Consider the following 13,383-nt stretch of genomic DNA (forward strand, 5'->3'; position numbering starts at 1 on the left):
TTTTTGTACGAGCATCATGTTATTGTCAAACTTAATAATAACATTTTTAGTTTGGCTAGTATGGGTAATGTAAGTGCCCGATTACAATACTAACTTTATTAAATTAAAATGTATTGTTTTAATTGGTGAGAGGCACCCTCTTGGTGGGTGTCCCAGGGCCCCGGCCCCTGGTCCCCGCCTCTCTTAATCCGGCCCTGATTAGCCCCTAACGCTATTCAAATACTAATAGCTCCAAATGTATTGAAAATTAAAGAAAAATTATTTTGGCAGATAAAACCTTACATGTATCTTTAGATTTTATCCCATATAAGATTTATTTTGGAGATGATATAAATTCACATTTAAATTGTTTTAACTATTGCATTAGTCCCTACAGCTATTCAAATGTTAAAATCTCCAAAAGTATTGAAAATAAAAGTAAGGTTCTGTCTTTATGAAAAATTCTTTATAAAGACAGAACCTTACATCTTTAAATTTCATCCCATATAAGATTTATTTTGGAGATATCATAAATTCACATTTAAATGATGTTTTAACTGCTGCACCTCTGGCAGCCCGGTGTAAACGGCTCAAATGACTCCCCTTTTCAGAAGACTCCCCCAGTCAACTCAAACTAGATTCAGTCTACTCCCCTTCCAGAGTCAAAGTATATAGGGTCTGCTCAACTCGGAGCTAATACTGTGATGTCATAAGAGTAACACTTCCTGTGCTTCTCCATTGAATTACTTAAAGAAGCTTTAGTTTTTATACATTTAATCCATATCACATGTTGTTTTTGATAAAATCTTGATAAAATCTGTAAAGAGGTCACATGCTTGATGATTTTAATACCCATTCAAAGTATATGGGGTCTGCTCAATTCGGCAGTGGGGGTGGAGCTAATACTGTGACGTCACAAGAGTAACACTTCCTTGCCTCTCCATTGAATTAATTAAAGAACCCTTAGTTTTTATACATTTAATACATATCGCATGGTGTTTTTCATAAAAATCTGTAGAGAGGTCACATGTTTGATTTTTTTAATACCCATTCTCTCATTTAGTCACCAAGCCTTGTTTTATTGCACATAAAATATACCAGTTTGAACACACATAGCTACTCCAGCTTTATTTATTTACTTCCCTATATACTGGTTTGCTGTATTCTCTTCAAGTCCATTTTTTATAACATGACAATCTCTCTCTCTCTCTCTCTCTCTCTCTCTCTCTCTCGCTCGCTCTCTCTCTTTCAGGTAGTAATATTATCAAGATTTTAAATAATTCTTAACAAATGTATTTAGTTCTGTCACTGTGTTCATACCTCACTTTGAAAAGCAACTTTTTTTTTTTTTGCTAAAGGTTAGAATGTAGATTAATTATATTTTCCAAATCTTATTATGAATACTTATGGTTCTGCAATAAATACAAAGAAAATGTGGATACAGGCAGTGTAAAAAATGGCAGTTGCATTTGCACGACTTGACCACGAAAAATAAAACTATCATAAGTATAAGAATGACATGATATACGGTATAAGATATCAAAGAAATAAATGATGAATAAAATGATACAGGGAACACATTTCCAGCAAATTTCTCATTAGCACTTCATATCACATAAATATACTTCCGAATACATAAGTTTACATATAACACAAACTGTATACATAAAGGTATTAAATATGCATGCCTCAAACGATGATAATATTTTCGGAAAAAGTAAAAAAAGGTATTCGTCAGTCTGGCTGGATGTATCTGGTGACGTTTCACAAGGGGCGGGGCTACATTTCAGGTCTCCCACGAACGCTTAATTTTTTATAATTTTTGCATGCGTAGATAATTTTTACTGTGCGCGTTATGGGTTTGAAAATATACCAATTGAAAGGGCATTCTTAGCACTTTTACATGGTATATGGCAAAATGTAATAAGATGAAAAATTATGTATGAAAAATGTGGTAAATATTTACATAAAATTTTAAAATTTTGGTCCGTCTTTGACCTAGAATTCCTCGAAAATTTATGAAAACACCTATCAATTTTATTTATGCATTTTGTAGTAAATTTTATCAGCTTTCTAATCCATTTTTCAGTTTCTTTCTATAATTATCCCTTAGTCAGATACGCTACAAAACGTGAATGTATGTAGGTTGACGGATGAAGTAATTGCACATATTTGTGTGCGTAGATACTTTTTTCTGTGCGCGCTTGTGGGTTTGAAAGTAATCATGATTGTAATCTGCCAAATATCATTTGAAAGAGCATTCTTTGTACTTTAACGTAGTATGCGGCAACATGCAATAAGAGGAAAATTTATATAAAATAACGCCATCGCAAAAATAGTTATATGAAAAGGTTATCGTAAATAGTTTCATAAAATATGGTCCTTTGGTAACTGATGACGTTTCACAAGGGGCAGGGATAGGTTTTAGTACCGCCTCGTGAGCAGACCCTATATACTTTGACTCTGTCCCTCGTCATTTTAAACTAGTTTCAAGCGGCTCCCCGCTAGTTTGAAATGACTCCTCAGTATTTTTAAATTACTCTGCCGTCGAATGAACCTCTGCACCTTGGAGAAGTGAAAATTCACGGCAAAATGGATCGCAAAATTATAACCTGCGATAATTCTCAAAACATTGCATTGCGTAGCTAAATAAAACCACGGCAACATACGTACATACATGTTATAACCTAAGCTATGGCGTATCTAACCATATGAGACCATACGAGGGAGAGAGAGAGAGAGAGAGAATGTGGTAAATAAAACGATAATGGAATAATGATTTGTAATAGTATCATTGATAATACAGGGTGTAACACGAGTTTATGCAAATATTTTGGGAAATGGGAGAAAAAAGTAATTCAGAGCAAAGAATATCCTGTAAACATAAGCTGTTTATCGGTGACGTGAAATTTTAAAATAACCGTTAACAGGCAAATAAGCTGGCGCCTAATGTGATGTCGGAGGGAGCAGTCGTGGAAATGGGGGGGAGAGGAGGTGATGAAGCACGATAGGTAACCCAGTTGCCTGCCTTTTCATTATAATTATGATTTTCTCTTTGGGTTATTGAAAAATGTAACATTAAAGTCCCTTCAATTAGTAAATCACCTGTGAACAGACCTAATGTAATTAGTTTAAATTTCCATTTATGACGTATTATATAGTACCATGTGGGGGCGTGGCCTAAGGATATATCCAGATTGAATAGACTTCAGATGTACAGATCAATAGGATTGTCATTGTCCCTGTGCCTTGAGTTGATTGCGGTGATGCCATGGAGTTCTCCAAAGAAATGAAGGAAGTGAAAGAGTTTTCGGTGTCAAATACGTACCCTGAACATTTAGGGAACGACAAGGGGAAAAAAGCAAATTTTAGGAGAAAGTGTCGGTCTTTCGTCATCCAAGACAAACTGTCTGAAATTTGTCCATAAACCGAACAGGAAAGATTCAACTGGTGAGTAGTTTGTTTGCTTGTTTTATTGATTTTTACAGTACTTGAGAAAATTTGACTATTCAGCAACGAGACATTCAGCTTTGAATGAATTTCATTTTTTTTTTTTACCTTTCCTTGCAGATGTTCGCTTCCTTACAGTCATTGATGATCGACAAAATCAGCTCAAAATTGTGTTGGGTAGTCATTGCGGAGCTGGTGACAGTGACAAAGCTGTGTCTTCGGGAGGCCATGTTGGCAGGGATAAAGTAATGGACAGCATAATGCAAAGATAATGGTGGTGCAACATTGCAGCAGATGTAATTGAAACAATCAAAACTTGCATACGGTGCCAGAATGCCAGTACTGTTTTCAAGAAGGTGGACTCAAAACTACATAGTATCCCCATCAAGTCTTACAGTCATACACCAAATTGGCATTGATCTATGTTCGCTTTCGAGGTGAGTCATGTGGGGGAGGGGGTTAGGGAACTTATACATCTACTATAATAAAGTTGTAGCCTCTGTCTATCTGTCATTTCCAAAAGGCATCTCCCTTCTGAAGGTGCAGGAAAAAAACAAGCAACCACTGAAAGAGTTTTGGAGATAGACCCCAATGATCATATATATTCTGAAACTATATGTCCAAGGTTTCTTGGATAAGTACATTTTGTACCCAAAGGCAGTCTCCCTCCTGAAGGTGCGGGTAAAAACACGCTATTATTTCTAGGATTTTGGAGATAGACCCCATAACCATATATATTCTGAAGCTACAAGAGCCAAGCCTGATATTTGGATAAGTATATTTCATTTACAAAGGGCCTCTCCCTCATGAAGGCGCAGGCGTGGGTAATTGGGCTAGTTTCCAATAAATCGAAACTGCGGCTTTGTTTACACGCTTTTTTTAGGTCTTCTGACGGTCATGTCGCCATTGTGATGGCAGTTTGTTATTTTTCAAAGTGGATCGAGGTTCGTCCTTTAAAATTGAAGGAAGCTGTGGAAGTGGCTCGGTTCTTGTATGAGGACATTGTGTCGTCATGGATGTGTTGCCATACAACACAACGAATCACATCTGCATATCATCCTCAAGTAATTGTTACGATAAAATAATTTATAGCAATTATTTTATCGTATTAATTGTGATTATAACAATTTAATTAGTGTAAAGCGAATATATTCTATTAATTTCAGTGTGATGGATTATTCAAGCGTAGCAACCGAACTGTTCAAAATCTTCTTCGAACTATGAGTGATCGACATGTATATTGGCATAAATGTTTTCACGGTGTCTTATTTGGATTGAGGTAAGTGTGTGCTGTTTGATAGTTTATTAATTTTGTTTTTCTTAGATCTACAGTCCACGCATCCACCAAGTTTTCACCATTCAAGATTTGTATGGCCGAGAACCTGTACTACCCATCGATGCGGACAATGAGTTCGCTGGCTTGATGAGGCTGATATTTGGCTTTTCTATTTCATTTATATAGCATAAATTTCTTAGAGAATGTTGTGAGATATATAAGAAATTTAAATAAAGTATGGTATATGAATGATTACATATATATATATATATATACTATATATATATATATATATATATATATACATATAGTATATATATATATATATATATATATATATATATATATATATATATATATATATATATATATATATATATATATATATATATGTTGGAATTAACTTTGTGAAAGGCTTTACTTGTTTATTAGTTGAGTATGCCATTTAATTTGCTGTTTCAACGTTTTCTATTGTCATTTGAATTATGAGTTTTATTAAATAATCTAAGTTAGTTAAACACTGCATTATTATTAAGTATTGTATTGCTTTAATTTTGAGTGATTTGCCTTTGTAATTGTTGAGTAAGAAATTTGAGGATAAGTGATTGTTACTGTTTTGTGATCCTGTAAGATTTTCCGATGACTTCTTGTCATCGTTTGTTGTAAGAATTTAAACAGAATACAGTTAGAAACAGCGGCGTCACCACCCGGCTTTCCTTTCTCAACCCTTCTTGGATGTTGTTCGTCATATATTAAGAACAATTGGTGCCCAGACCCGGGAAAGGATATCAAGAACCCGTTTGTGAGTAATTATATGCTAATAAATAGTTCAAGATGGAGAATTTGTTAAAGAAGAGAAAGGCAGCCAGAGGATGGGTTTCTAGGCTAGGAAAGGAACTCGTAAGTTTATTAGAAGGCCTGTCCTTAGTGCAGTTGAATTGAAGGCTATTATTGAAAAATTTTGATATTCGTTTGTCCAAGTTAGATGAAGTACAGTCAGAAATAGTTGAGTTAGAAAGTGACTTGCCTTGATGATGACTTGGACAAGGCCTTTGAGTTTAGAACGACGTTCTCTTATACCTAGGATTAAGGCTGCTGAGAAACCCCTCGAGTTAGACAAAAAAGGTGACGATGATAGTAATACTACTAATGGATCTTCAGGTGCACAAGTGAAGCTGCCTAAGCTAGAACTGCCGAAATTTAAAGGAGAAGTGACAGAATGCAGTCCTTTGGGACCAGTTCAGTTGCCATGTAGACAATTCAGATATACCAGTAATAAGTAAGTTTAGTTATTTAGCGTCATTGCTGGAAGGAGAAGCCAATCAGTTATCTCAGTCTATCTCACACAAGTGTAAATTATAAGATTGCATGTGATCTACTTAAGGAGAGATTTGGAAGGCCAGAGAGGATGATATTTGCCCATGTTCAAGCACTTTTAAATGGCAAGGTTCCTGTTAAGGCAGGAGGCCCTAAGTATATGTTTACCTGCTGTGGAATCTACAGGATGAGTTGTTGACGCATATCAGAAGTTTAGAGGCTTTAGGTGTATCTGGTAAGCAGTGCGCAGTTTTCCGACGCCAATTATTCTTTCTCGTCTTCCGAGTGAAATACGAATGGAGTGGGCTAGGAAAGGGCGCTGGTCATGAAAGTGATTTGGAATGGCTTTTGAAATTCTTACAAGAAGAAATTGAAACTATTGAAAGATCTGAGACATTTAAAGATGTTACTTCTAGGAAACCAGAAAAACCTTGAAATTGAATGGGCCACAGCGTGCTGAGAAAATAAAATGCTGATGGATTGTGCTTTAAGTGTTTAAAAAAGGGTCATTTAGCTAAAGGGTGTTATTCCAAGTGTAAAAAATGTAATGGAAAACATAACCTCATAATGTGTGGTATTAAGTTGGATTCAAATAAGGATAATGACTCCATAAAGGTTGCAGTAGAGAACAGGTCTGAAATTGTAAATAAAGGTAATGAGCAAGGTTCCTTCTGTTAATTTTGCTGAGCTGCTCTCATAACGTTGCTTCTACAAATGTAACTTGTACTATTTTACAAACTGCAAAGGTTCGTGTTGTGGGATCTAATGGCATACCTATTGAAGCAAGAGCTTTTGTTTTGACAGTGGTCTGACCGTTACCTTATGTTAGTAGTAATATTTGTAAAGAAATGTAAACCTTGAATTGGTATTACTAGGTCAGCCCCTTGCAATTCTTTAGTGTTTGGAGGTGACAAGTCAAGTAAGAGTAGCCTAAGTAACATTTTAAATTAAATGAATGGTACTTGAATTGTAATAATTTTATCAACAATTTGTTGACAGCTGTTGTGAGATTCCTAAGATTATGTCATGCCCTTGATTAGACCAGATTTATTTCCCAAATAAATCATGTTAAACGAGCCTTTTTCCTCCATGTACAACTTGCTGTGATTATCAGAATTAATTCAGCGACAGAAGTAAGATTAAGGACAAGTCTATGGCAAAAACTCTTGGGTGAAAATATTGGATATATTGATAGGTTTGGATGCATTGCTGGCAGGTTTCATAAAGTCCTGATGATGGTAATTCAATTTGATGGAATTTGGTAGCTCAAAAACTCTGTAATTTGGTTTGGGTACTTGTATGGTGCCTGCATCGCTAATCCTTTTTTCCCTGTACCGTCATCTCAATGTTGTGTATTTCCAAAGGGTGTCTGATTATGATGTAAGTAAATTTTGGTTCTATGGAATCTGTAGGGATTAGTACCTAAAGGAGTCCAATAATCAAATTAGGAGGTCAAATTTTCACATTGCATGGAATTTTCTGAGAAAATTCAATTTGTTGAAGGTAGATATGAAGTAGCCCTACCTTGGAAAAGTGGAGACCAGCTAAAGGAGTGATCTAATAGATAAATAAAACAACTTGCGTTAAAGAGAACTAAATAAATTTACCCATGTAATTGGATTGGATAAAGGATGTTAAGCTGAAACTGAGTATTACAAGGTTTTTGTGATGTGTATGAAAAGGAAAGGGAGGTTATAATTGAGGAAATTCCTAGCGAATGATTATTAGGTAGTTGGTTTCCCTATTTTTTATATGCCCTCCAGGACCTTGTTTGTAAAAGAGGAGGCTAGTATCAAGTACAAAGGGTAATACCTGTTTTTGATGCTTCCACTGCTAGTTACAATGGATTATCCTTTGAATGATTGTCTCCAAACTGACCCTCTCTTAACCCCGACTTAGTTAAAAAATGACCTTGATTCGAATTTAGGAGATGGCCTAGTAAGCCTTGTCATGTGATTATCAACAAGGCGATTTTTAAACAAGTTGGAGTATGGAGACCGAAAAGATAGAGTAATGTACATCGGTTTCTTATTGAAGTGTTGAAAATGGTATTAGAATTATGAGATTTCACCCGTGTTCCATTTGGTAACACTGCTAGCCCACCCTTTTTATTAAATGCTACAATTCTAATATCAATCTTGAACAGTGTAAAATGACTGAGGTAATACAAGAGTTAAAGGAAAATATGTATGTAGATAATTGGTTGAGTGGTGGCTGACAGCTTTAAATGAAGCTTATGCCTAAGTTCAGTAAGGCTCGTAAGGTTTTATCTCTGGCAGGTATGCCTTTGACCAAACTTGGGTTTTACTAAAATAGGCAATTAGTGACCTTCTATATTTAATGATAGGAATTTAATTCTTATTAAAGAAGTATGAAGCTACTAATGGTTGTAGGATTGCATTGGTATAAAAATTTCTGATTAACATTTTCCTTTCATGGAATTGAAACTAAGCTCCAAGGTAGAACCTGGAGGTGACCAAACGAATCAGTTTTGGAGGTCTTTATTGCTAAATCAGTTTGATCCCTCTGGGTCTTATTAAGTCCCTTTGGTAATGGTATGGTACAACTACTCTTCCAGGACATTTGGAGATTGGGTCTTCTTTCTGGGGATGATTTATTACCCTCTGGAAAACTGCAGGTTAAGTTTCAGAAGTGGGTCGAGAGTGCTAAAATTTCCTGAAATCTTGGGAATGTTAATATGGTGCCATTTTCCTGATACTTCATGGGCAGGTCTTTGTAAAATTGAATTACATGACCTTTGAGATTGCTTCCAAAAACAAAGGGGTGGTATGGTGCTTGTGTATATATATGAACCTGCTCCCAGGTATGGTTCTTATAAGGTGTCAATTGGTGGCATCCAAATCTAGAGTAGTCACTTATCAAGACAGTAAACTCTTCCTAGACTGGAATTAATGGGGAGTTTATTATGTTCAAGGTTAGTAGTTTTTGTAAATAAGAATGCTCTAACGTTTGGGTTAATGATAACCTCCCATCATATGGTTGGGACTGATTCTAAAATAGGCCACTTGCTTGGATTCAAGGAGACCCTTTGTAGCTAACAGAGTTACTGAAATCCCAAAGTATTAACTCCACCTAGCTGTTGGCAATCTTGTTCAGGGAATTGACAACCCCTCTGATTTGAATATCCAGGGGGATGTTAGGTGATCAGCTTTCGGCTAACAGTTTATGGTAACATGGTCCCGCCTCCTGGCTATCTGAAACCTTTGTATTTTTGTCATGAAGGTAAACAATTGTTTTCTACTATGGAAGAAGCTAATTTGTAAGGACGATATTGACTTGTGTTGCCTCTCAGTTTAGAACACATTCTTTGTTTGAAATTTGATAGATGGCGTCAACATTACATTCAGTAAAGCTTCAGCATGTCAATGGCTTGGGTTTGAGATTTTGTACATAACTGTAAAACTGCATTGTAATTAAATGTTTGGGAGAAACTTCTAGGCCCATTTGACTTCAGGGATGAATTAGAGAAGGCCGAAAACTAAAATGATTTTTATTGTGTACAGAGGAAGAAGTCTATACCCTTGGAAGTTAATGCTTTATTGAGAAAAAATAGGCCTATTTCGGAAGGGGTCAAGTTTGTGTAAATTGTTGGATCCTTTTCTAGATGAGCAAGGTTTTATTGAGAATTAACGGGTAGGCTTGGAGCATTGCAGATTTAACCCATGAAAGTAAACTACCCAGTAATAATACCCAAATTGTCCACTTTGCTAAACTACTTGTCAGCTTTTCAACAATATTTATTTCTTAAACATGCAGGTGTTTGCTTCCAATTACAGTATGTCTTCCATTAAGAAGTAGTTTTTTGGGATAATTGAGGATTAAGAGTATTAGCCAAGTCTGTCATGCAAGAAAATGTGTTTTAGATGTCGAAAAAAGAACCATTGATTCAAGGGCTTGCAGTCAACCTGTAGCTTCCTTTACCAGAATTAAGGGTGAAGGCTGCACCACCATTTACTGTAAGCTGGTCTCGGACTTTGCTGGTCCTCTATTTTGTGCTGATTTTGCATTCGAAAAAGTTTTAATATTTTGTTTTTTTCACGTGTGCTGTAGGTCCGCGCCATACATGTAAAGAGCTTACTGAACTTCCGTGAGTGTCCTTTGAACTGTATGCTTGCAATTCGCAGGATTTCATTGCTCGGTAGGGGCCTGGGCCTTCCATCAGTGCTGTACTCTGATAATGCTAAAAGACCTTTGTTGCATGTATACAGTGAATTGCAAAAGGTTTGTATGGACACCTTGTCTCCCCACTGGAGAGTTTATAGTTCCAAGGTTCCCTTCCTTGGTGGGGAGGTTGGTGGGTAAACGTTTAATAAGTATCCCCCGTAGTAAAGTCTGCTGTTCGAAAAGAACTTTAGGTGGTTAATTATATTTTCCACAGGTGGTGAAGTTAGAAGAAACGACCTTACATGAAGTTTGAGGCATGTGTAAATTCCCAGGACCTTTTGACTTTTTTGTTAGTGAAAGAACCTGATGCCCCTGTCCCGTTTATCTCCCTCTCATTTTGTGCTTATTCGGGTAGAAGTACAGGTTTTCCAACCTCCGGTGTGAACACTGACCTTCTTGTATTTCAGCTTAAGGATTTAAGTGATAAGAGAAAGATCTTAAGTAAGGCTAGAATCTTAAAATAAGTTTTTGGACTGTGTGGAGCAATGATTATGATCAGGAATCTTTACCTTGTGTTTGTTAAGGGTTTCCTCTCCCAAATTGTGTGACCTGAAAAGGGGCGATTTAGCGTTAGTGAAGGAAGAAAATTTGTTTTCCCAGACTGCATTGGCCCTTTGGGTGTGTGATAGTGATGTATTTCCAGGTCAAAGATGGACTTATTAGTAAGTGTAAATGTAAAAACTTCCAAAAGGGGTTGTAATTACTAGGCCTATACCAAAGAATTTATTATGAATTTCGTGGAAATTTCAAGTTTTGACTCTGAAGCTTATAACAGAAACCAAAATAATGAATCATGACCTGAATCCCCTCTTGAGAAATCTAAGTCTGTAATTCCCACTCTTGAGGTACTCTGTTGAGAAGTCCCAATCCAATCGGGCAGGATAACTAAGGTCCCACTGAAGAAACTAGATTTGTGAGCATATAGGTTTGTTATCTAGAAATTCACATGTTTATTGAAGATTTGTAAGTCCATTTGCTATGAACTAACCATTTATCCTAATTTTATTGTTTGTTTATTTTTGTTCTCAGCAAACATCAGTTTTGGAGTTAGTTACTGCTAACAGAATCTATTGAAATTACTGTTTAAATTTTGAACCTTCCTATTTGAGCACAAATTCCAGTGTAACTTACTGAATGTTATTGGGACTGTAACCTTGTTCATTATTATGTTTTCTTGATAGGAGTTATGACTCCTATGGTGGGGCGGAAATGTTGGAAAATTAACTTTTGTGAAAACGGATTCTTTACTTGTTTATTTAGTTGAGTATGCCATTTTAATTTGCTGTTTCAACGGTTTTCTTCTTTATTGTCATTTGAATTATTGGAGTTTTGTATTAAGTAATGACTTAACGTTTATTGAAAACACTGCATTTTTTTATTTATTGTATTGTATTGCATTAATTTTTGAGTGATTTGCCTTTGTAATTGTTGGAGTAAGATAATTTGAATTTGGATAAGTGATTTGTTACAGTTTTGTGGATCCTGTCAAGATTTTCCAATGACTTCTTGTCATCGTTTGTTGTAAGAATTTAAACAGAAATACAGTTAGAAACAAGCGGCGTCACCACCCAGGGCTTTCCCTTTCTCGCAATCCGTTCTTGGATGTTTGTTATGTCATATATTAAAAGTCAATCTATATATATATAAAATATATATATTATATATATATATTATATATATTGATGTGTGTTGTGTGTGTGTGTATGTAATGTTTTAAAATTTCAAAATTCATCATACCATAAAGCCATAACTTAATGTAATTTATTATAGGAACGTTGTTCCTTTCAAGAGGCGATACAAAAAAAAAAAAAAAAAAACAAAAAGTTTCTGCGGGTTACAGCCTTTCGTAGAACTGACAGAAAAGGAGGTAAGCAGACTGATCCGTGGAATGATTGAAGGTGAAAGGATGCAACCTTAAGCCTTCTTTGAACACGCTGCTTCAAAAGTCTCCTCACCTCCGTTATATCCGCCATCTCCAAGAGTCCAGATCGTCGGGGATGAGCAACAGGAGATTGATTGCAAGTTCTGTCCTTTGACGGTCACAAAGCAGCGAGACATCTGCAACAACTCTGGACGCCTGAAATTTAGAAAGAAGTCAGGTCCATCCGGGAAAATAAATAAAATGTTCAAGAACACCAGCTAACCGCTTCTAGTTAAGGACATTGAAGGAGAGAAACTGTCTCTTCAGCTCATTGCCATATGCCATCACCGGAGAAGAGGACCAACACGCCGTCATCAGAAGTTTAATAAGTGATTATGCTAGCATCACCGAAAAGACCAGAGATGATTCAATGCGTCAGGATAAAGTCTGGGGGACTACAACGGAGATATTAGCGGCAGCCAACCTGTTCAATGTGAACTTGTTTGTGTGGGCCAAGTTTGTCCAACTCACACATGGCATGTGCATAAACCAAAAGACAGTGTTGTTATCTAGACAGTGTATCTTGAGAACAAGTCAGGGTTTCAGTTCAATGTCATTGTCCGCATATAGTTGGAATTTCATAATAAAAATTGTAATCACTCGTGTATTGTTTCTATTTTGAGCGTTCAAAAATGGGAGTCATTTCAACCTGATGGGGAGTGCTGTCAAACTATTTTCAATTGACTGGGGAGTCCTGTCAAACTAGTTTCAAGTGACTCCGGGATTCACATTTAGGGGGAGTCCTTTGAACCGGTTACACCGCAATGCCCAGCCCTAACACTATTCAAACGCTGATATCTCCAAAAGTATTGAAGATAAAAGAAAAATTCTTTAGGCAGATAAAATCTTACATCTTTAAATTTCATCCTATATTTGATTTAGTTTTAAAATATCAAATTCACATCTGAATGATGTTAACCCTTTGATGGTTTAGTTACCGTGAAGCTTCACGAGTTATCTATCACCTTTAGGGCAGCTTACTGGTTATGCCATAATTAAGGAAGAAAGGACTTCAACGATGAAATCCACATTCCTTTGAGTGAACATATTTAATAAATATTAAAATTCCTATGCACACTATATTAATACAATAACATTTATCACGAATGACGTCACCAGTTACAACACTGATTCCAGATACGCGTTTAATGGATGAGGAAAATAAAGCAGATGGAAGTTACTGAGATTTTTCATTTTGTTTATAAAGGCTAGAGAAAGTTCCTGAAATAAACTTTAGTGAATCATTAAAAACGAA

The sequence above is a fragment of the Macrobrachium nipponense genome, chromosome 4, assembly GCF_015104395.2.
Source record: "Macrobrachium nipponense isolate FS-2020 chromosome 4, ASM1510439v2, whole genome shotgun sequence".
NCBI classification, from domain to species: domain Eukaryota; kingdom Metazoa; phylum Arthropoda; class Malacostraca; order Decapoda; family Palaemonidae; genus Macrobrachium; species Macrobrachium nipponense.